We start from the raw sequence: 22,682 nt of genomic DNA on the forward strand, positions 1-22,682 counted from the left end.
TTTTTTTTGCTGTGGACTGGGGTGGCCGTATGGAGTTTGTTGCTGGTGGAGTGGTGGTGGAGGTGGATGTGGCTAGTTGAAAGTTTGTTGTGGGTGATTTTTTCTTTTAGGGGTATTTCTGCTTTTCTGGGAATGGTTGGAATGTGAGACTTAGGCTAAAAATTTTTTGGGTTATAAATCGAGTGTTAGAGACTCGATTTTCAGATAAACAACACGTGAAAAAAATACCACATCAGATATGATCAGATCATGAAAATCGACCCTCAAAGACTCGATTTTTAGGCCCAAAATAGACTCTTTTAAACTCGAGATGTTAGTAAAAAATATAGTTTTGTAACAGTACTTACTAATTATATTGTTTAGAAATTATTGTTAATTTGCTATTTTGACCCCAAATCCCCCATCTACCTCTTTCTTAAATCACTCTTTAACTCCAATCCCCTCTTCATTCGTCCACCTTTCATAACCTTACCAGATTTCACCCCAATCGGTTAAACCCATCTCCAATAATTCCACAAATCTTTTTCTTTCATTCACCCACTCCCTAATAATCCAACGGTGGAGACAGCTCTCTCTTCATCAGGTGGGGGCTGGGACCGTGGAACATTGAGGGATTCCCTCTTATCCTCAAACCTTGGCATCAGAAAAAGAAAAACTCCAATAAAAATAAGGGTTATTTTTTTTATCGTTTGTTTCCCGATAAAAATATTCGAAAAACAAGCTCTCTTCCTCACGGCTCTTAACTCCTACATATATTCTCTTTTGTTTGCCGCAGGAAACAATATTGGTTTGGCGCTCTCTCACTCTTTTTCATGGTAAGCACTCTCAAGTCTTCTCTTCCCTTCACTTTTTCTCTCTTCTCAGTTCTCACGCCCACACTGTCCCTCTCTGGTCTCTTCTCTTTCCATCAATTTCACTTTTTGTTTGTCTCTCTTTTCTCTCTGTTTCGCTTCCCCTCTATAAAACTGTTATCTGATAAGGGTTTTTTTTTTTTCCTCCCTCACAGATTTGTTAGTAGCTCTTCCTTGCAAGGACGAACAAATCTACGATGGTACTTTTTTTCATTCCTCTCTTCCAAATCCTAATTTTATTAGATATTCGCTGTTTTTGTTTGTTGAGTAGTGATTCTATTAATATGCTGAGTAGTGATTCTATTAGATTTTACTACTATGCTGATTTTATTAATCTGCAGAGTGGCACTTTTTTTTTTTTTAAGATTTTTTTTTTTAAATGTTGTGAAAATGTTGTTAACATATCATTTCTCATTTTATTAATACGCTGAGTAGTGATTCTATTAGAATTCTATTAGGTTTTTTTTTTCTCCAACATATTTTTATGCGTTGTAGCATGATTTGTATTTGTTCAAATTTATAGATTTTATTACTGTCTTTATTCATTTACATGATTGCTTAATTTACATAATTGCATAGGTTATAGTTCTTGTTTTTTTGTTAACATTATCACATTTTTTTTCACTTGTTCTCCAACTCGTGAAGCCAAAACCAATATGTGAAGCAAAATTCAAATAGAACTCAAATTGAAATAGAACTCTTATTCAACTAAAACACTAAGAGTAAAAATCTGAAACGTGTGTTTAAATAGAGAGATAAGAGTGAAATAGTGTTTGGGTTACAGTGGATTTTTTCACTCTGCTTGTGTGGTTATCTTATCTAGAGACCTCAAGTGGGATATATAAAGACCCACAAAAAGTTGCCAACATTCATTTCAGTTCCTACAAAGTAGGACATGAAAGTTAAAGTCTCTAAATAAATGTTAAAATCTGATCTTTTATCCACCTCACTACCCCCATTCACAACTCATTATCCCTGAGAAATCTCAACTGCATATTTGACTATGTCAAACCCCACACAGCCAATTATAGCCAAATCATGCAATTCCATTATTCCAACAAATTTATTAATAATAATCATCTCATATACAATATCATGTAAGGTAATTTCTTTTGAGAATTACACACATACACATTGTGGGTTATTTAACCACATAGTTCAACATCCATATTGTTGGCTATTTGGCCACACAATCCAACAATATGGTCTTTTAAAATAACAATAGGGTCAAAAGAAGCAGTAACGCTGCTGCTCATACAGCAGCAAAGTTCACATTAGATTCTATGTTGTCTTGGTTTTTTTTACTTCAGGTAATCTTCCACCTAGTTTAGCTACTGTTTGTTTGGAAAATGCCAACACTTGTATTTCCTCGTTTTGATTTAATGCATTGCAGATTATCAAAATATATATATAACAACCCCACATGACTTTTAGGATGTGTGAAATCCCCTTTTTCTTTAATCAGTTGACGTGTGCAGTCGGAATTTTACTGTCACACTACTTGTCTGGTATTACTTATCATCGTTATAAGGATTCTCTGATGTGTGAATGATTTACCAATAGCGTTGCAGTGATTTATATTGCTATACTTATCATTATATACCTATATACTTATCATATAACAGTGAAATCTTTTTTTTTTTCTTTTTTTTTTATAATATATGTTGATTACATTAGTTGGGTTTAAATAAATTTCATATTATACATATTTTAAATTATATAAGAATTGTTATAAAAAATTTGTGCATATCAAACACTAGAAAACATTCTCAAGCTTATTTTCAAGGTCGTTACCAAACAACGAAAAATGAGATAGTTTTCCAAAAATTGTTCTCTGAAAAATTACCCATTTTCCAGAAAACATTAATATTGAAAGTTAGTAATATACAGTACGTGTATGATACAGAAAATATACGGACGTGTATAATTCGGTCATTTTAAGAAAAGTACGTTTCAAAAATTCGGCAGAAAAATATGAGAACAGATAAATAATGGTACATGTATAATACGTGTATAATATGTTTATATTTTAAAAAAACGCTACAAAAAATACAGAAATATATGTCAAGTATATTATTTTATAGATAATCTGGATGGCGCTTGTGACCACCAAAGGAGTCTCATCTTCCTCTTCCTCTTCCTCTTTCACCCACCAACCCAAGAACTTTGATGTTTTTTTGAGTTTCAGAGGTGAAGATACCCGCTCTGGTTTTGTAAGCCATCTGTATCAAGCTTTGTGTTTCCAGGGTATTCACACCTTCATTGATAATGATCTTGAAAGAGGAGAAGAAATTTCTGCAGAGCTTCTCAAAACCATTGAGAATTCAACGTTGTCAATTATTGTATTTTTTTGAAAACTATGCATCATCTGCTTGGTGTTTGGATGAACTTGCTAAGATTATTGAGTGTAGGGAAAATAATCAGTCGGTGTTACCAATTTTTTACAAGGTGGATCCATCTGAAGTTCGTAAGCAACAAGGAAAGTTTGGGGAAGCATTAACTAGACATGAAGACAATTTTAATGATGAAGAGAAAGTACAAAGGTGGAGGAAAGCTCTACTTAAGGCAGGCAGAATTTCTGGTTGGGACTGCAAGAACAGGTATTTATTTAGTGACTATTCTTGCTAGTTGGTTTTTAGGGATCTATTTGGTTGGGAGAAAAGTGGTTGTTACTTTTCCACTCTTCAACCAAAACTAAAATACAAAGAACAACAAAACTACAAAACTAATTTATTTCATGAACTTAGGAAGCTACGGGAGGAGAAGTGGAAAGGATGGAATGTGGATAAGGACGAGACAACTACAAGACGAACATAAGAAGGTGTAAGAAGATCATGGAAACTTATTAATGGTATATATTGCTAAAATACTTTAGAAAATAACTGCAGAATATGGGATAGAACACAGAACAAGATACAACAAACTGATAGATATTATTATATTGAACAAGGTTTTTACAGGACTGGGAGACATAAACTGTAAAATATTACACAAGCTGGCTAACTCTCAAACTCTTATTCACTCTCTAAAACTTTCTCTACTTCTGCTTCTAAACTCTTACTTATTCTCATTCTGCTGAACTAATGATACAAACGGCCTATTTATAGGCAAACATTTTACAAGAGGACAAAATAATTTACAGTAACTAAGTGTGAATTCTGATTTCTTGCTTTACAGGTGTTGGAAGTTGATGGAGGACGCAGTGCTAGCTGGCTTCTGCAGAATTATGCTCTGACAACATGAATCATGAAACTGAAGTAAAGGACTAGTCATCATGCATGGGAACTTGAAAGGAGTGTGACGACAAAATAGGAAGGGAGGCCAAATAGGAGTGTGAGGGAAGGGTTTCTATTATGTCCATGATGTCATTGGAGGATGAAGAAGGGCCTGAGGATGAGGATGGGTCGGTTATTGGGTATACACACAAGGGTGGAGGAATTATTGTGGTATGGAGGACTGGAGGCTTTCTAGAAAGGTAGTCAGTGATAAGGTTATCTGTACCTTTGATGTGCTTGACTTGGAAGGACCATTGTGAAAACCAATTTGACCATCTAAGTAACTGGGGATGGGGGAGCATTTTTCTTTTGAATTGGAGCATTTTTGGGAAGGAAGACATATCCATTTCTACAAGAAAATTGTGACCAAGGAGGTGAAACTGGAACTTTTCAATACTGATGATGCCAAGAAAATCAGTAGGCTGGATGCTTCGGACTTGAAAGGACTACTGGTTCTTTCTACGGCCTGAAAAAGAAAGAAAAGCGTATCAAAGGCGACCGGGGCTGCCGGCCAAAAATCCTCCGATGGTAAAGTTAGTTTTCCCTCTAAGTAATCTGAGTTCCAATTTTCTTTGAGTAAAAACTGAACATACCTTTGCCTTGTCTGAATCAGTCTTTATATAGTGCCTTCATAGACGGTTATCGAAATAGGAACCTCTCCTGAATTCGAGGCTTAAACGTAACTGCCATAACCGCCCAGGAGTTACATTTCTATTTCACAACGGATACATGACCGTTATGCGTGGGATAAGGGATTGTCACATTATATTCGGAGATTCTCCTAAGTATGGTACCCTCGTCCTGAATTTCCTTTGTCGAGTGCACCTGCTGATTCCAAGTGTAAAATCCTAGTCCATGGATCTTCACGTGGACGAGTCCTCTCAGGGTAGGCTGTGCGCATCCCACGGACGAGGGATGTAGCTTCGCTATCACCCTCTGGACGTCCTTGTTCGTTACCCTCGTCCTGAGGATAACTTCTGGACGGCTGTCGAGGTGATGACCGTCCATGGACGGTGTTGGTGGTTTGAGTGTTTTCATCCCACATCAGTTGCCCCTCGTCCAGGAGTTATACGATGTATCAATAGATTTTAAAACGCACCACGTGTCGCACATCCATAGGAGGTTAGTCAACTGGTTTATTCCTCCGAGGCATGCGCCACGTGTCACCTTATAATTAGGTCCGTCGTTGCGGTTACCGAGACTTTTCTGCTTATAAATAGTGGTTTCTCTCTCGTGCCCCTCTCACTTTTTCAAATTTTCCGCTTTGACACTCTCGTCCGTCGCTTCGTCTAAGAATATCCTCAGCGTCCTTAGTGTCCCTCGTCTAGAGCCAGGTAATCTTTCTATACTTACTTTAGCTTTCCTTGTTAAGTGTTAGGACGTTTTCAATGGCCTCCTGCTCGTCTAGCGACAGTGTGGTCAGGGCCATAGACGAGTATCACGACGTCTCTAGTTATGACACCTCTAGTAATGTCAGTAGTAGTAGTGGTCACACAACTGAGGAATATACCTCTGGTGTTCCTGGAATCCCTGTAGAAACTCTTCAAGAGAGTATTAGGACGAGGACAGCCTCTGGGGCTGACACCTCGACGAGCTCCCCGCCGTCCTCCCCTTTAGACGAACAGGAAACCGTATATAGTTGTGCTCTAGAGGTTCCTTCTAGGACGGACGAGAGAAGGTTAGATTCCCTTAGGACTTGGTTTCAGATTCCTGATGATCTAAACCCTAGGCTAGCTGTCCGAGGTGAGTGGTGTTGCCAGCCTCGTTTTGGAATAGGCGTTTATGAAGCCTATTTGTTAGGGGGGCTTAGACTTCCTTTAAATGCCTTTGCTAGGGAATTACTAACTAGGCTGGGCTTGGGAGTATGTCAGCTTAACCCCAACGCATGGAGACTAGTTGTCTCCATGCAAGTCTTATGGATGGAGGTGTTTGACGGGGACCGTCCTATTACCGTGGACGAGTTCTTGTACTGCTATAAACCCTTCGAGATAAATCAATCTCGAGGCTTCCATCAGTTCACAGCCAGGGGCAATGACTGTAGACTGATCAAGTCTTTGCCCTCGTCTGACAGAAACTGGAAGACGGAGTTTTTCTTCGTCTCTGGTTTCTGGGCGGGGCATCCCGTTGAGATTGGTAGAGACTCATTTGCTCCTTATACTGGAGACATAGGGAACCTTCGTCCAGAAGGTATGTCACGTTCTTCTTTTTTGTTTCTTTTATATTATACTTTCTGTTTGGACGATGGTCTGACCTTAATTTCTTTCTTCCCTTTCCAGCCGTTGGACGACCCTCTTTGAGCAAGTTCCATCGTGACCGCGTCCACAGGGCCCGTCTACATCCTGAACGAGACTTCCACTCGTTAGTGACTCGGCCCTGAACCGTCCGTCGAAGCTTTAGCACACGAGTTAACTACCCGTAGACGTGAGTGCTCCTCTTAAGATATGCACTCTTCATTTTTATTTATGATTACTTGTATATTTATTTATTATTATTTATTATTTATTTGTTTATATTTGTTTATTATTATTATTATTATTATTTTTTTTAGGAATGGCAACCATGAAGGGCAACAAGGGGAAGGAAGTTGTCGACGAGGTAGCTAGACCTGAGCCTCGTCCTGCTTCTGGAGAAAAAAGGAAAAGTCTGTCCAAGCATGTGGACTTGGCTAGCTTGCCAAGTCGTCGGGGCAAGAAAGCTAAGTCCGGGCCGTCCAGGACTGAAACCGTTAGGACTGAACTTCCTCCTCAGCCACCCGTCCTGGTCGTTGACGTAGATTCGTCCACGCCTCTCAGTGCCACTCCGTCCAAGTCCCCTGCTCCTGACTCGTCCCAGCCTCCTCGAAGGACTTCTACTAATTTATTGGAGAACGAGGATCTGGCTTGGGAACGATTCCAAGAGGCTGTGAAGGGCGAGGACATAGCTGCGTGCTACGACATGTCCTTGAAAGAGTTCGAGCACTCTGGCGTCCACGATCTCTTCAAGGTAATCATCTTTGCCTCGTCCTGATTTGTCCATGTTTTCCCAATATTACTTCTATCATCTAAACTTCCTATTCTTCTATGTAGGCAATGTCCAAGTTCATAGCTGCGTCCAGGCAGGCCACAGAGATGGACAGGACGAGGGTCCTCCTGGAGAAAAGAATAGAAGAGGTCAAAAACGACTGCAGGACGTGGGCAGAGGTGGCGAACAAGGTCAAGGACGAGGCTGAGGAGTTCAAGGCTTTGGTGGGGGAGCTGAAGTCTGACACTGCCAGGAAAGACGAGCGTCTTGAACTTCTTCAAAAGGAGAACGACGAGCTGAATCTACTTTTGAAGAAGGCTAAAGACGAGGCAGTGGAAGAATTCAAAGCGTCCAAAGAGTTCACTGACCTGATGGATACAAACTACGCAGCAGGGTTTGAGGACTTTAGAATGGATGCTATGGACAACTTTCCTGAAGTTGACTTTAGCATCATTAAACTCAACCTTGCTGCTGCTACAAGTTCCCTCGTCCACACAGGCTCAGACGATGTCAACATCGAGGACGACGCTTCCACCAAACCGGCTCAGGACGACCCCAACGTTGATGCCCCTTCCTCTTGAAAAAGTTGTTATTGTTGTTTAGCTTTCTTCTTTTCTCTTTCTCTTTTTTATTTAAAATGTATTTGAGAATTTGAAATGTTATTTAAGTACAATTTCCTCGTCTAGAGTGTTCTAGACGAGCTTATGAACAATGTCTTTTACTGTTTATTTTATAAGGGTTTTTGGACGGTGGCCGTCTATCCTTTTCAAGTTAAAGAATATCTTCTTTGTTTGTTTATCATTTATGTCATTGTCCTTTAAACTATGCTCTAAGTGTTGAATGACCGTCTACAATCTTTTCATGGACGACCCACCTAGGACTGATGATGACTGCATTACTTTAGCCTGTCCTTTAGGCAATTATTATTCGCCTTCTCGAAAGCAGTTTATAGTGTTTATGCTTTCTCGTCTTGACGAGTGCTCGTCTCTGGAATGCTATATCTTAAGGCTTACTTTTCTTCCTTAGACGAGTGGGCCTTGGCCTTCCTTTTGCTTTATTCTTTTTTGAAGGAAAGCTTTGGACGAGTGGGCCTTGGCTTCTTTCTCTTGCCTTTTTTGAAGGAAAGCTTTGGACGAGTAGTCCTTGGCTTCTTTCTCTTGCCTTTTTTGAAGGAAAGCTTTGGACGAGCAGTCCTTGGCTTCTTTCTCTTGCTTTGTCCTTTCTTTTGAAGGAAAGCTTTGGACGAGAAGGCCTTAGCATTTTTCCCTTTGCTTTGTTCTCATCATCATCATTTTTTTTTTAAAGGAATCTTGGACGAGCATGCCTTAGCATTTTTTCTTTGTTTTATCCTCACTTAAAGGAAATCTTAGACGAGTTTGCCTTCGTCCCGAGATTTTATTTGTCCAAGGCTTTTGTCTCGTCCGTGGATATTATCAAGGAAACTGGAATTCAAGTACATAAGAAATCCAAACCATATTATTACATGAACATTGTTCGCAAACTTGGCACACGCTTACAAGCTAGTGCCTTATTAAGATATCAAGTACATAGCATCGTCTTTCATAAGCTAGTCTGTAAGTAATGCAAAAGTTTAAGAACTAGTGCACTTTTATTCATAACACACCATAATAGTAGTAAAAGCACAAGTAAACATAAGCAAACACGCAAATCACAACTGTAATTTTGCCACTGACTTCCCTTATCCCCGCTCATCACTGATAGTACCTTTGCAGATGTTCCACGTTCCAAGGATGCTCTAACTTCCGCCCGTCTAGGGCCTCCAGGTAGTAGGACCCTTGCCTTTTGCAGTTGATCACCCTGTAGGGTCCTTTCCAATTGGGTCCCAGTTTTCCATGAGCTGGGTTCCTGGTCGCCAAGGAGACCCTTTTAAGGACAAGGTCCCCCACACCGAACCGTCTGGGTTTCACCATGGCGTCATGCTATCTGGCCATGAGATTTTTGTACCTTGTCGTCCGTTGTTCTGCATCCATTCTTACCTCATCGATAAGATCGAGGTCGAGGCGAAGTTGTTCCCCGTTGTCTTTCTCCTGGTACTTCATCACTCGGTGACTCGCCATGTGGACCTCCGCTGGTATGACAGCTTCACTCCCATAGGCTAGTTTGAACGGGGTTTCTCCTGTTGGAGTTCGTGCGGTCGTCCTATAGGCCCAAAGAACACCCGGTAGCTCGTCTGGCCATATCCCTTTTGCCCCCTCAAGCCGAGTCTTGATGATTTTCAGCAGGGATCGGTTTGCTACTTCTGCTTGCCCATTTGCTTGTGGATGGGAGGGTGAAGAGTAGTGATTCTTAATTCCAAAATGATTGCAGAAGTCCCTGAAGGGTGCGTTGTCAAATTGACGCCCGTTGTCAGATACTAATACCCTGGGTACTCCGAATCTGCATAGGATGTTCTTCCATACAAAATTTTTCACGTTCTGCTGAGTGATTGCTGCAAGAGGCTCGGCTTCTACCCACTTGGTAAAGTAATCTATTCCAACCACCAGAAATTTCATCTGCCGGATTCCTACGGGGAAAGGACCCAGGATATCCAGGCCCCACTGTGCAAAGGGCCATGGGGCCGTCATTGGGGTCTGGTACTCTGACGGCTGTCTAGGTACGTTGCTATAACGCTGGCATTGGTCACATACCTTGACATAGGCTTTAGCGTCTGCCTGCATTGTTGGCCAATAGTAGCCGGCACGGATTACCTTATGGACAAGGGACCTTGCCCCCGAATGATTTCCACACGATCCTTCATGAACTTCCCTTAGAACATAGTTTGACTCGTCAGGAGCCAAGCATCTTAAGTAGGGTTGGGAAAAGCCTCGCTTGTACAACACTTCATTAATGAGGACATACTTGGCCGACCTGACCCTCAACTTTCTCGCCTCATCCTTGTCCTCTGGAAGCCTCCCATCCTTAAGGTAAATTATTATCGGACTCATCCGATTCTCTCCTCCTCCTATCTGCTGTATGTCAGGGATGTCTATACTCGGCATGTACTGGATGTCGTCGAACTCGTCTATGACCCCTGCCGAGGCGGCTTCCGCCAAGGCGTCTGCTTCTGCATTCTCCTCCCTGGGAAGTTGAATAAAACTTATGGCTGAAAATTTTCGGGCAAGGCGTTTCACTTTGTTAAGGTACTTCTTCATTCGATCCTCCTTGACATCACACATCCCATTTACTTGGTTGATGACCAGTTGAGAGTCTCCTTTGATTGTTAACGACTCCACCCCTAAGGACTTGGCCAATTCCAACCCCTTGAGTAGAGCCTCATACTCAGCCTCGTTGTTGGTAGTTGGATACTGCAGACGGGCCGCATACTCCAGCTTGTCACCCTCAGGGGACTTCAGTACAATTCCAATCCCTCCTGCATACATTGTGGACGATCCGTCTACATTTACCACCCACATTTCATTCCCTTCGTCCTTGTTCAGGTCGTCCTGACTGGGGGTAAATTCTGCAATGAAATCTACCAACGCTTGCGCTTTTATCGTGCTCCTCGGGAGGTACCTGACATCGAACTCGCTGAGCTCAACGGCCCACTGTACCAACCGTCCAGCAGCTTCCAACCTGCTCATCGCCTTTTTTATGGGATGGTCTGTCAGGACGTTGATGACATGTGCCTGAAAATAATGTCTCAGCTTCCTGGAAGCCGTGACTAATGCGAAGGCTAGTTTCTCCATCATCGGGTATCGTCCTTCTGCCCCTCTCATCGCGTGGCTTGTGTAATAGACCGGCCTCTGGACTCTCCCCTCTTCTCTGACCAACGCTGAGCTTACTGCGTGTGGGGACACTGCCAAGTACAAGTACAACTCTTCCCCAGGTACAGACGGACTCAACAATGGGGCTGTCATCAGATACGCCTTCAGGTCTTGGAAGGCCTTTTGACACTCGTCCGTCCATTCAAAAGCCTTCCTAAGGACTTTAAAGAAAGGTAAACATTTGTCAGTAGCTTTCGATACAAACCTGTTGAGGGCGGCGACTCGTCCAGTAAGAGATTGGACTTCCTTGATATTTCTCGGTGGCTCCATGTTCAGTATCGCCTGGATTTTATCCGGATTCGCCTCAATTCCCCTGTGCGACACCATAAACCCCAAGAATTTACCCGACGAAACTCCGAAAGCACACTTGCTCGGATTTAACTTCATGTGGTACCGTCGTAACGTATTAAAAGTCTCTTGAAGGTCGTCAAGATGTTTATCCTCGTCCTGGCTTTTCACCAGCATGTCGTCCACATAAACCTCCACATTTCTCCCGATTTGAGGACGAAACATATGGTTAACCAGTCTTTGGTAGGTCGCCCCTGCGTTTTTCAAACCGAAGGGCATAACCTTGTAGCAATACAACCCTTGGCTTGTGACGAATGAGGTCTTCTCCTGGTCCGCTTCATTCATCTTAATCTGGTTGTACCCTGAAAAAGCGTCCATGAAGCTAAGTATCCTGTGACCTGCCGTTGAGTCCACTAACTGGTCAATGCGCGGCAATGGGTAGCTATCCTTGGGGCAAGCTTTGTTGAGATCAGTGAAGTCCACGCACATCCGCCACTTGCCTTTGGCTTTTCTGACCATGACTACGTTCGCCAACCAGTCTGGGTAATGAACTTCTCGGATAAACTTCGCGGCGACCAACTTCTGCACCTCTTCCTTAACGGCATTATCTCGCTCGGGAGCAAAAACTCTTCTCTTCTGACGCACTGGTTTCGAATAGGGACACACGTTCAGGCTGTGGGTAATGACATTTGGATCAATGCCGGGCATGTCCTCATGACTCCATGCGAAGACATCGAGGTTTTTCCTCAGAAACCGGACCAAAGCGTGCTTTGCCCCCTCTTCCATGCTCGCCCCAACTCTGGTAGACTTCTCGGGCTAGTCATCGTCCAAAGGGACGTCCTCTAATGCTTCAGTGGGCTCAGCCACGACCCTTTTTCCGTCTATACTCATCGTCTGCATATGCTCGTCCATGGCCAGCATGGCTAAGTAGCATTCTCTGGCAGCCAGCTGGTCTCCTTGTACCTGGCCTACTCCGTGCTTGGTCGGGAATTTAATGGACAGGTGGTAGGTAGAGGTTACCGCTTTCCAGCTGTTCAAAGTTGGCCTTCCAATAATTGCATTGTATGATGATGCACAATCAACCACAAGGAAATTCACCTCTTTGGTTATCTGCTGCGGATACGTCCCGACGACCACTGGCAACATGATGGTGCCCACAGGTTGCACCTTCATTCCTCCGAATCCCACCAACGGTGAGTTCACTGGTCGAAGCCGATCTCGTCCTAGCTTCATTTGTTGGAACGCGGGGTAGTAGAGAATATCTGCAGAGCTGCCATTGTCTATCAATACCCTCCTGGTCGTGTAGTCAGAGATGAGTAGGGTGATGACTATCGCGTCATCATGTGGATGGTGGATTCGTCCTGCCTCCTCGTCCGTGAAAGTAACAGCCTGTTGGTCTACCTCCCTCGTCCTAGGAAGTCGTCCAGACTGTTGGATGTTCTGCACCACCCTCAGGTATGTCTTCCTTGATTTAGACGACTGCGCCGTCGAGCTTCCTCCTATAATTACCCTTATTTCTCCTAGTGGGGGGCGTGATGATTCTTCCACCTTGGCCTTCATTTTCTCATCTCTCTGGTCTCGTCCAAGGAAGTTCCTCAATTTCCCTTGTCTAATGAGATTTTCTATCTGTTGCTTCAAGTCAAAGCACTCGTCTGTATCATGCCCGTGGTCCCTATGAAAACGGCAGTACTTGCTCCTATTACGCTTGTTGGGGTCTCCCTTCATTTTATCTGGCCACTTCAAGGACAGTTCATCCTTGATCTGCATAAGAACCTGCTCTAACGGCATAGTCAGGGGCGTGTACTGCTGATTCCTTGCGGAGGAACTGGCCTTCTTACCATCCTTATCTTTTCTCTCGTCTACCCGAACTTTCTTCGGACGAGGTCCCTGGTCCTGGTAGCGATAGTGGCCCACCTCCAAGCGCTCGGCCCTTTTTCTTTTCTTGGCTATGATGGCGTCTTCAGCATTCATAAAATTCTGGGCCGAATGGACAAGCTCGGCCATAGTCTGTGGTTCCTGCTCGTAGAGCTTATGAATAAACAAGTCAGAATTGACCCCATTGTGGAAAGCGGCCAACAATAGCTTGTCATCCATCTCGTCCACCGTTAAGGCTTCTCTGTTAAACTGGGTGATAAAAGATCGCAAACTCTCATTGTCCCCTTGCTCTATGGTCAGCAGGCTAGAGGAGGATCGCTTGTGACGCTGTCCTCCAATGAAGTTGTTGACAAACAACTTACTCAGTTCTTCAAATGATCCCACTGAGTTTGGGGGAATCTTGCTGAACCACACTCGCGCTAGTCCCTTGAGTGTAGTGGGAAAAGCTCTACACATGATCTCGTCTGGGACCCCCTGCAGGTGCATGGTCGTCTTGAAAGTTGCAATGTGATCGCAGGGGTCGCGATTTCCATCGTACGAGTCTAGAGAAGGCATTTTGAATTTCAGGGGTAGAGGGTGACTGTTGATGGAGGCTGTAAAAGGGGAGTCCGTTCGGTGGACCATATCATCTACTGGGTTTGCTCGCCTCATGTTTTCCCTCATTTCATCCATGGCTTTTCTCATCTGGTCCATTTCTTTTTCCAAGTGCGGCACCCTTCTTGAAGTGGTACCCCTTGTTTGATCTTCGGACTCTACATTCTCCCCTCCTCCTTCCTGACTTGGGGCCCTTCCCTCCAGGTGTCCTTGACGCTGCCTCCTGAAGTTGATCTCCTTATTCAATTCCTGGTTCTGACGCGTCAGTTCTGCCATAGCGGCAGCCATGGATTGTATGTGCTGCATAGAAGGCGGTTGCATTACAGGTGCTGATCTGCGATCACGAAGGGGATTGCTGGAAGCATCTCTACTCTCCTGGTGGCCTGGGCTGGTAGCCCTTGATCTTGTTCGAACCATTCAACCTTTTGTCTGGGATAGAATAACAAGTTTACTATTTGTTTCCCACAGACGGCGCCAACTGATGATGCCAAGAAAATCAGTAGGCTGGATGCTTCGGACTTGAAAGGACTACTGGTTCTTTCTACGGCCTGAAAAAGAAAGAAAAGCGTATCAAAGGCGACCGGGGCTGCCGGCCAAAAATCCTCCGATGGTAAAGTTAGTTTTCCCTCTAAGTAATCTGAGTTCCAATTTTCTTTGAGTAAAAACTGAACATACCTTTGCCTTGTCTGAATCAGTCTTTATATAGTGCCTTCATAGACGGTTATCGAAATAGGAACCTCCCCTGAATTCGAGGCTTAAACGTAACTGCCATAACCGCCCAGGAGTTACACTTCTATTTCACAACGGATACATGACCGTTATGCGTGGGATAAGGGATTGTCACATTATATTCGGAGATTCTCCTAAGTATGGTACCCTCGTCCTGAATTTCCTTTGTCGAGTGCACCTGCTGATTCCAAGTGTAAAATCCTAGTCCATGGATCTTCACGTGGACGAGTCCTCTCAGGGTAGGCTGTGCGCATCCCACGGACGAGGGATGTAGCTTCGCTATCACCCTCTGGACGTCCTTGTTCGTTACCCTCGTCCTGAGGATAACTTCTGGACGGCTGTCGAGGTGATGACCGTCCATGGACGGTGTTGGTGGTTTGAGTGTTTTCATCCCACATCAAATACCATGTTTAACTGCCAGAATTTCTTTGAAAGTGGAATGATAATGGAGTTCTGAAGGCTTGAATGCACCGCTTTTGTATCCGCAAATGTTTCTTTTTCCATTAATTTCTTCAAAGAGAGCTGCTGCCCAATATTCATCACTTGCATCTGTCTGTAAAATCCTTTTTCCTGTGCTTGGAATCTGCAAAGGGGGAAGCTTTTCTGCTAATTTTTTCAACTGTTGAACTGCTTCTGTATGAACTGAATTCCATGTTGGAGGAGATTTTTTCAATAACTTGGACAAACAATCTCTGTATCTGAAAATTTTTGGAATGAAATCTGACATGTAGTTAACAATTCCAAGAAACTGTTGAATCTGTTTGGTGCTGGTGAGTATATCTGGAAATTCACTGAGAGAGACTGCTATGTGAGGCTGCAGAGTATACTTTCCATCTGAAATGTTTACTCCAAGGAAATCAATAGAGGATACTCCTATGACCATCTTCTTTTCTGAAAGCATTATCCCTTGAGCTCTTACTAAATTGTAGAATTCAGTAAGCAATTTTTCATGGGATTCTGCATCTTTTGAGAATAGGAGGATATCATCTACATAGATCAATGCATATGACAGCAGTGGTTGAAACAAAGTTACCATTGCTTTTTGGAACTGGGATGGAGCATTTTTGAGGCCGAAAGGCATTACCGTCCATTGATAATGGTGGTCTGGAATGCAAAAAGCTGTCTTGTATCTTTCTTCTGGATGGATTCCTAATTGCCAAAATCCTACTTTGAGATCAAACTTCGAAAATACTTTGGCATTGGAAAGATGCTGAAAAAGAGCACTTTTGTTTGGCAGTGGAAACTTGTCATCAGCAAGAAAATGATTAAGATCTTGGTAATTGATTACCAATCTGAGCTTTCCTCGAACTTGTTCTGCATGCTTGTTAACATAGAAGGCTTCACATGCCCATGGAGAAGTTGTGGGTTCAATGAGGTTTTCTGAGAGAAGGGTAGCTAACTCCTGCTTAGCTAGGGACAAGTGTTCTGGGTTCATACCTCTATGACTGGCTTTTGTAGGGTTAACATCTTCATTCTTTTTGAAGGGAAGGGTTATGAAAAAGGCTGGGTTTTTCCACAGAGGGTTTGGGTTCTTGAGAAGGAATTCTGAGTGGGTGGCTGCACAGCATTCATTGATTATCTGGGCTTTCAAGGAATCAAAGGGGTTTAGTGAAAACAAATGTGGTACCTGAGTCCAGTTAGAAGGTGCTGTTTATGCAAGAGGCCTTTTGAGGACCATCTGAGGTTAGGTATCTGGTGAAGGAGGTCAAATCCTATAAGGAGGTCTCTGCCTGTGAGAGGGGATCCGAGAACTTGGTGTTTAATGGTAAGGGTTGGGAATATTCTAATGTGAATGGGTTTGCTTTTCTGGGTGATCAAAAATGTTTCTCCATTGGCTGCTCTGAACATCTGATGATGGGGTAACCAAAAATCTTCTGGTAAAATTTTAGGATGAAGGATTGTTGCTGCTGCTCTTGTATCAAACAAAGCTATTACTGGGATGGGTCTGGAATATGTATCAAGGAGGATGTGACCTTGGGCTATTGGTGTGGGGCCAATTATTGGGGCTATAAGAGGCTGAGATGTGTATATGGCTTGGATTTCTGGGTCTGAATCATCTGTAATGCTTGACTCTGATTCTTCTTCTGAGGATGAATAAGCTATGGCTGCCAAGGCTTGGGGAGAATAATCATCATCAAGTGAAAAGAGTGATTCGACATCTGAGAATGGAGTATCATCTGCATGAATCTGGGCTTACTCCAAAAGCTTTGCTGCTTTTGCTTTCTTTGGACAATTTTTTGCAAAATGACCGGGCTTTCTACATACAAAACAGACTTTTGAATTTTTTCCTTTGAATTGCTTTTTTCTGAGAAACTTCCATTTCTTTTTTCTGAAAAATTTCTTCTTTGGATGAGAATATTTCTTCTTCCAAGAGTACTTCTTATAATGACTTCTTCTCTTTGTTGGGCAAGAACAGGTTTTGTCATAACACTTGATCTGCAAATCTTTTCTTTTGCAATTGTCTTTGAGCTTGCTATGGATCTTGTCAATCTCTGAAAGGAACTTTCTTTGATTGCAAAGTTTTTCCAAAGCAATGAGGACATGCTGATAGATTTCTCCAAGGGAGGCTTGTTGCAAGGTGATTTTTTGAAGATTCATCATGCAAAGAGTTTCATCACCAAGTGGTTCTGGAAAAGAGTTCAAGAATGTGTGCTTGGAATTCACATCATCCATGCCATTAAAGGCGTAGTATCTACTTGACATTCTGTCAAAGTGTTTCTCCAAATCTTTTCTTTCAAAAGAACAGCATTTCATCAGTAAGAATTCATCTCTGGCTACTTCAGTGTAATGGGCTAATGAACCAAGAAATTCATTATGGAGGATCGTGAAAAAATCCTCGAGTGTGTTACTCTGGGCTGCTTGTCTTTGCCTGTATTCTCCAAGGTTAATCCACCATTGTCTCAGTCTGCCTGTGAGTCTTGCTACAAATTTGGAAATTATCTGAGCAACTGTATTGTTTGGGGCTTGAAGTTCTGCTGTACACCATGAATACATGTTGAAAATCTCATCATGCCATTTTGAGGGAGGACTGTTATCAAGGGTGAACAAGTGCTTTGAATCTGTGGTTGATGAATAGGTTAATCTTGTATGGTGATCAGGGATGACAGGTGGTGTAGGGAATATTGGTGGTGGAGGTGGAGGTTGTTTAGGACGAAGGACATCATCTTCTTCTTCTACTTTTGGCTCAGTCATGAAGACTTCATCTAGATCAAGATCAGACAAGTCTAGATCTGCTTCATCAATGACTGGAAGAACAAAGGGTTCTATCTGCTCTTGAAGAGTTAAAGTTCTGAGAAATGATGATATCGGGTTTCGAGGATCAGAATTTATGGCTAACATGTTCATATCTGGGGGTCTGGAGGAAGCACCAATAGTTGGATCTGGTGGTTGGTATAAGGGTTCTTTGTCTTTTTTGATGGGAGGAGGTTCCTTTTGTGGTTTGGCTTGAGGTTCTGGTCTAGGTTGAGATTCTAGTTGAGGTGGTGGTATTGGGTTTGTTGTGCTGGAAAAAATTCCACATGGTTTGAAAGGATTTTGGGCTGGATGTGTCATGTTTAGTGGTTGGAGGTTTTGGTATGGGGGAACTGGGGAAAATGGTGAAGGTACTGGTATGGACAGATCTTTATACAGTGATTGACGAGGTTGGTATGGCATGTAAACTTGCATTGGAAGTGCTTGGGTAGCTACCTTTTGTGAGTTCTCCAAAGACTGGAGTTGCATCAACAACTGCTTTTTTTTCTTTTTCTTTTTGCCCGATGAGTGGAAAGGATACAGACAAATCCTTTACTGTAGAAACAATTGTCTCCAATTCTTGTTCAATTGACTTTATCTTCTTCTTCAAATCTTCAATGAGAGAATTTGAGGATGAAAAGGTATTGGATACCGCTTCAGTCAACTTTTGTTGGTTGTCAAGAATCTTCGAAAGAACTTGGTTCTGTGCTACAGCATTTTCTGCCTGCCAATTAAGAGCTGCTTCAGCTGATGAAACTTGTCTTTTACTTCCATCTGGATTGGTTCCAACAGGGTTTTTTATCTTCCAAACATGTTTTACATTGACTTGTGGGTGGTCAAAATTTTCTAAGGGAGGAAAATGTTGTGAGTATGAGGGTGATGCATGGTCAAACATGTAACAGGGTAAGGGCTTTTGTGTGTGGGTTTGACTAGGAGGATTGGGTTGACATTTTTGGATTTGGGGAAGGACTTTCTGGTAATATGGGATTAAAGGTGGTTTCTGGTTTTGTTGGTTTTGGTCATGACTTTCTTTGCATGGGGAAAAGGATGGAGGTTTTTGTTTTCTGGATCTGGGGTAGAGGACATAGTAATCAAACCTTCCTGAGGGTTCTCCAAGGAGGTCAACTTCTGGGTCTCCTGCATCATATCTTTCTTTAAGAATCTGCTGGGAAGACTTTTTCTTTCTTCTTTTCTTATCTTCTTCAAATTCTTCTTCTTCTCTGCATTCTTCACAATCACAAACATCCCACCATATGTGGCCTGTGGGTGATTTTCCTTCATAGACAGGTTTTCCATTTTCTTGGAATGCTTTGATCTGAAGACCATCAAGACCTTCATAAGAAACTGGCTGGAGCATAGCTATTGGAAAGACTGTCACTTCTTCTTTTCCTGGTGTGGTTGTCATAAATCTGACTTCAACATCACCATTTTGATTTCTGATGAAGAAAGGAGTGTTGGACTGGATTGGCTGAGATGCCTGATGGAGAGTCTCATATTTTGTAATCCATTTCTCTGGAAAGAGCTTTTTCATATGTTCTTTATCCAACTGTCTTGGAACAAATGTACACATGGGTGTCATGCCTGGATCAACTTGGATCAAAAGAGCATCATTGGACTGGGCAATCTCTGGTATGGCTACATCAAAAGCATGGTTCTGGAGTCTGTAGGCAAGCTGATAGTGAAGTGTGGCTGCAAAAGTCTCTGGTAGTTGAGAGGCTCCTGTAATCTGAACTTGAACTTTAAGAGCATCACAAAGGTGTGGGTCTCTGAGGGACATGTTGAAATTGGGGAAAAGGGTGACAAAGATTGTTCCCGCATTGAGTGTGGTTTGGACTGTACCTATGATTGCATTATGATATTCCATAAATCTAGAATCAAGGAGAGAAATTCTAGAAGCTATAGGGAGTCCTTTTCTACCATGAAAAGTGAGTGCAAGTCTTACTGCACCAAAATGGAGGTGAGTATAACCTTGTCTTTGCCATGGGATGACAAATTCTCTGGGAAGAGCAAGAGTGATGAAGTTTTCTTTCTCACTGGCTGGAATATTAAACTAGTCAAATTTTGAAGCTTGGACATACTCCTTAACATTAGAGGGTTGAGAAGGACCTAGAAATTTTTTTATGGATTTTTTGAAAGTTTTTTGGGGTTTATCAAACACAGTATAGGGATTTACAATGGGAAAGTCTGTAATAGGTATTTTACTATCTTCAGGAATATGGGATATTTCATATAAATATTCTAATCTATTTGCAGTAGATTTTCTAAGGGAAAGATCACAAGAAGTGGTAATGGTATCAGTGATTGCTGAGGATGGGACTACTGAGGATGTTGAACTGGAACTGGCCATGACTGTTTCTAAAATGAAGAACAATTTTCCTAAGAACTGTAAAATGCTCCATCCCAGTTCCAAAAAGCAATGGTAACTTTGTTTCAACCACTGCTGTCAAATGCATTGATCTATGTAGATGATATCCTCCTATTCTCAAAAGATGCAGAATCCCATGAAAAATTGCTTACTGAATTCTACAATTTAGTAAGAGCTCAAGGGATAATGCTTTCAGAAAAAAAGATGGTCATAGGAGTATCCTCTATTGATTTCCTTGGAGTAGACATTTCAGATAGAAAGTATACTCTGCAGCCTCACATAGCAGTCTCTCTCAGTGAATTTCCAGATATACTCACCAGCACCAAACAGATTCAACAGTTTCTTGGAATTGTTTGTCAGATTTCATTCCAAAAATTTCCAGATACAAAGATTGTTTGTCCAAGTTATTGAAAAAATCTCCTCCAGCATGGAATTCAGTTCATACAGAAGCAGTTCAACAGTTGAACAAATTAACAGAAAAGCTTCCCCCTTTGCAGATTCCAAGCACAGGAAAAAGGATTTTACAGACAGATGCAAGTGATGAATATTGTGCAGCAGCTCTCTTTGAAGAAATTAATGGAAAAAGAAACATTTGCGGATACAAAAGCGGTGCATTCAAGCCTTCAGAACTCTATTATCATTCCACTTTCAAAGAAATTCTGGCAGTTAAACATGGTATTGAAAAGTTCCAGTTTCACCTCCTTGGTCACAATTTTCTTGTAGAAATGGATATGTCTTCCTTCCCAAAAATGCTCCAGTTTAAAAGAAAAATGCTCCCCCATCCCCAGTTACTCAGATGGTCAAATTGGTTTTCACAATGGTCCTTCCAAGTCAAGCACATCAAAGGTACAGATAACCTTATCACTGACTACCTTTCTAGAAAGCCTCCAGTCCTCCATACCACAATAATTCCTCCACCCTTGTGTGTATTCCCAATAACCGACCCATCCTCATCCTCAGGCCCTTCTTCATCCTCCAATGACATCATGGACATAATAGAAACCCTTCCCTCAGACATAAAAGACCAAATAAAAACCCTAACCCTCCAAGCCAGATCCAGAAGAATCATCCAAGTCCTCCATAATTACCTCACACAAAACCAGAGCCATTTCCTTGCCATTTTCGAACAACAAAACTACAAAACTAAGGGTAAACTAAAATTTTTTCCATCCTCCCACGTTTTTGCCCCTTTCTCATTTTTTATCTTCTTATTTTTTCCATCCTCCCAACTAAATGGAACCTTAAACTTTTAATGATTTTGGGATGACCACTAAACTTTAATGTTAAATAACAACTACAGCTAATTGTTTTCTACTATTTTTTTACTTTAAATTTTAATGAATTATGAAAGTATTCTATTCTTGTCATAACTAAGCTAGTTGGCTACAGCTTTGCGATGGAAATAAAAGAACATAAAATTAGATTATCTTACCAATTATTAATTAGGAATTTGTCCCGCACATTAATTAGAATAATTTAAAAGAAAAACTTAATGCATTTCTCTAAAGAAGTGGGATCCCAATAAGATTATGTCCTCATCTAATCGAGCTTTTCATGCAATTTTTCGTGCTAAAAGCTAATTTGCTACCCCTGAATAAGTGACAATAAAATAACATTTCTTCATTCTATGAGTTGCATACTACTTACTTTACTTCGCAATACTTCAGTTGTGATGTAAAAATTAAACACCTTGCATTTAATTTACATTCTTATTTCATTTTTAAATTATCATGAGTTAAATGTCGTAAATTGCTTTGTGAATTGGCAGCAGCAATGAATGTGAACTTATCCAAGAAATTGTTGAAAAGATATCAAAGTCTAAACTAAATCAGATGGAATTACATGTTGCTAAATATCCAATTGGAATAAAGTCTCGTGCAGAGCCTTTAATAACACGTTTAGATATTGAATCAAATGAGGATATTCACATGGTAGTGATCTATGGCCTAGGTGGAGTAGGCAAAACTACAATCGCAAAAGATATTTATAACAAAATTTCACATCATTTCAAAGCAAAAGTTTTTCTAGAGAATGTTAGAGAGAGGTCGGAGACAGATGAAGGCATAATATATCTACAAAAGATACTTCTTTCTGAGATCTTAGGGGGTAGGAATTTGACGGTGCGAAACGTATCTATTGGAATCACCATGATAAACGAATGTCTTTGCCAAAAGAGGGTTCTTATCATACTTGACGATGTAGATCATTTGGACCAAATAGAAAAATTGCTTGGAAAATGTGATCAGGTTGTTGCTAGAAGTAGAATCATTATGACAACAAGAAATAAACGCTTGCTTGTAACTCTTGGAAATGGTATTTCAACCTATGAATATGAGGTTAAGGAATTAAGTGAATATGAAGCTATTGAACTCTTTAGTAAGCATGCTTTCCAAAGTAACGAACCCAATGGAGATTATTTGGAACTTGCACACAAAGTTATAAATTATGCCAAAGGCCTTCCACTAGCTCTAGTAGTAATGGGTGCTGATTTGTATCGAAGACCAAAACTTGAATGGGAAAGTGCTCTAAAAAAGTATGAAAATTTCCAAAAGGAAACATTCAAAAGATATTGAAGATAACTTATGAAGGATTAGATGAAAATGAACAAAATATTTTCCTTGATATTGCATGAATTATGATAAGGTTGTGGATATACTAGAAGGTTGTGATTTAGAACCAGTAGATGGTATTTCAAGACTTATCGATAAAT

General features: G+C 41.6%; 1 pseudogene; it reads left to right on the plus strand.

Annotated features, from left to right (window-relative positions):
- The first annotated feature begins 2,611 nt into the window (after window positions 1-2,611).
- LOC142607590 (disease resistance protein Roq1-like) overlaps window positions 2,612-22,682 on the plus strand; it is a 30,273-nt pseudogene continuing 10,202 nt past the window's right edge.

Source organism: Castanea sativa, chromosome 8 (genome assembly GCF_040712315.1).
Source record: "Castanea sativa cultivar Marrone di Chiusa Pesio chromosome 8, ASM4071231v1".
NCBI lineage: Eukaryota > Viridiplantae > Streptophyta > Magnoliopsida > Fagales > Fagaceae > Castanea > Castanea sativa.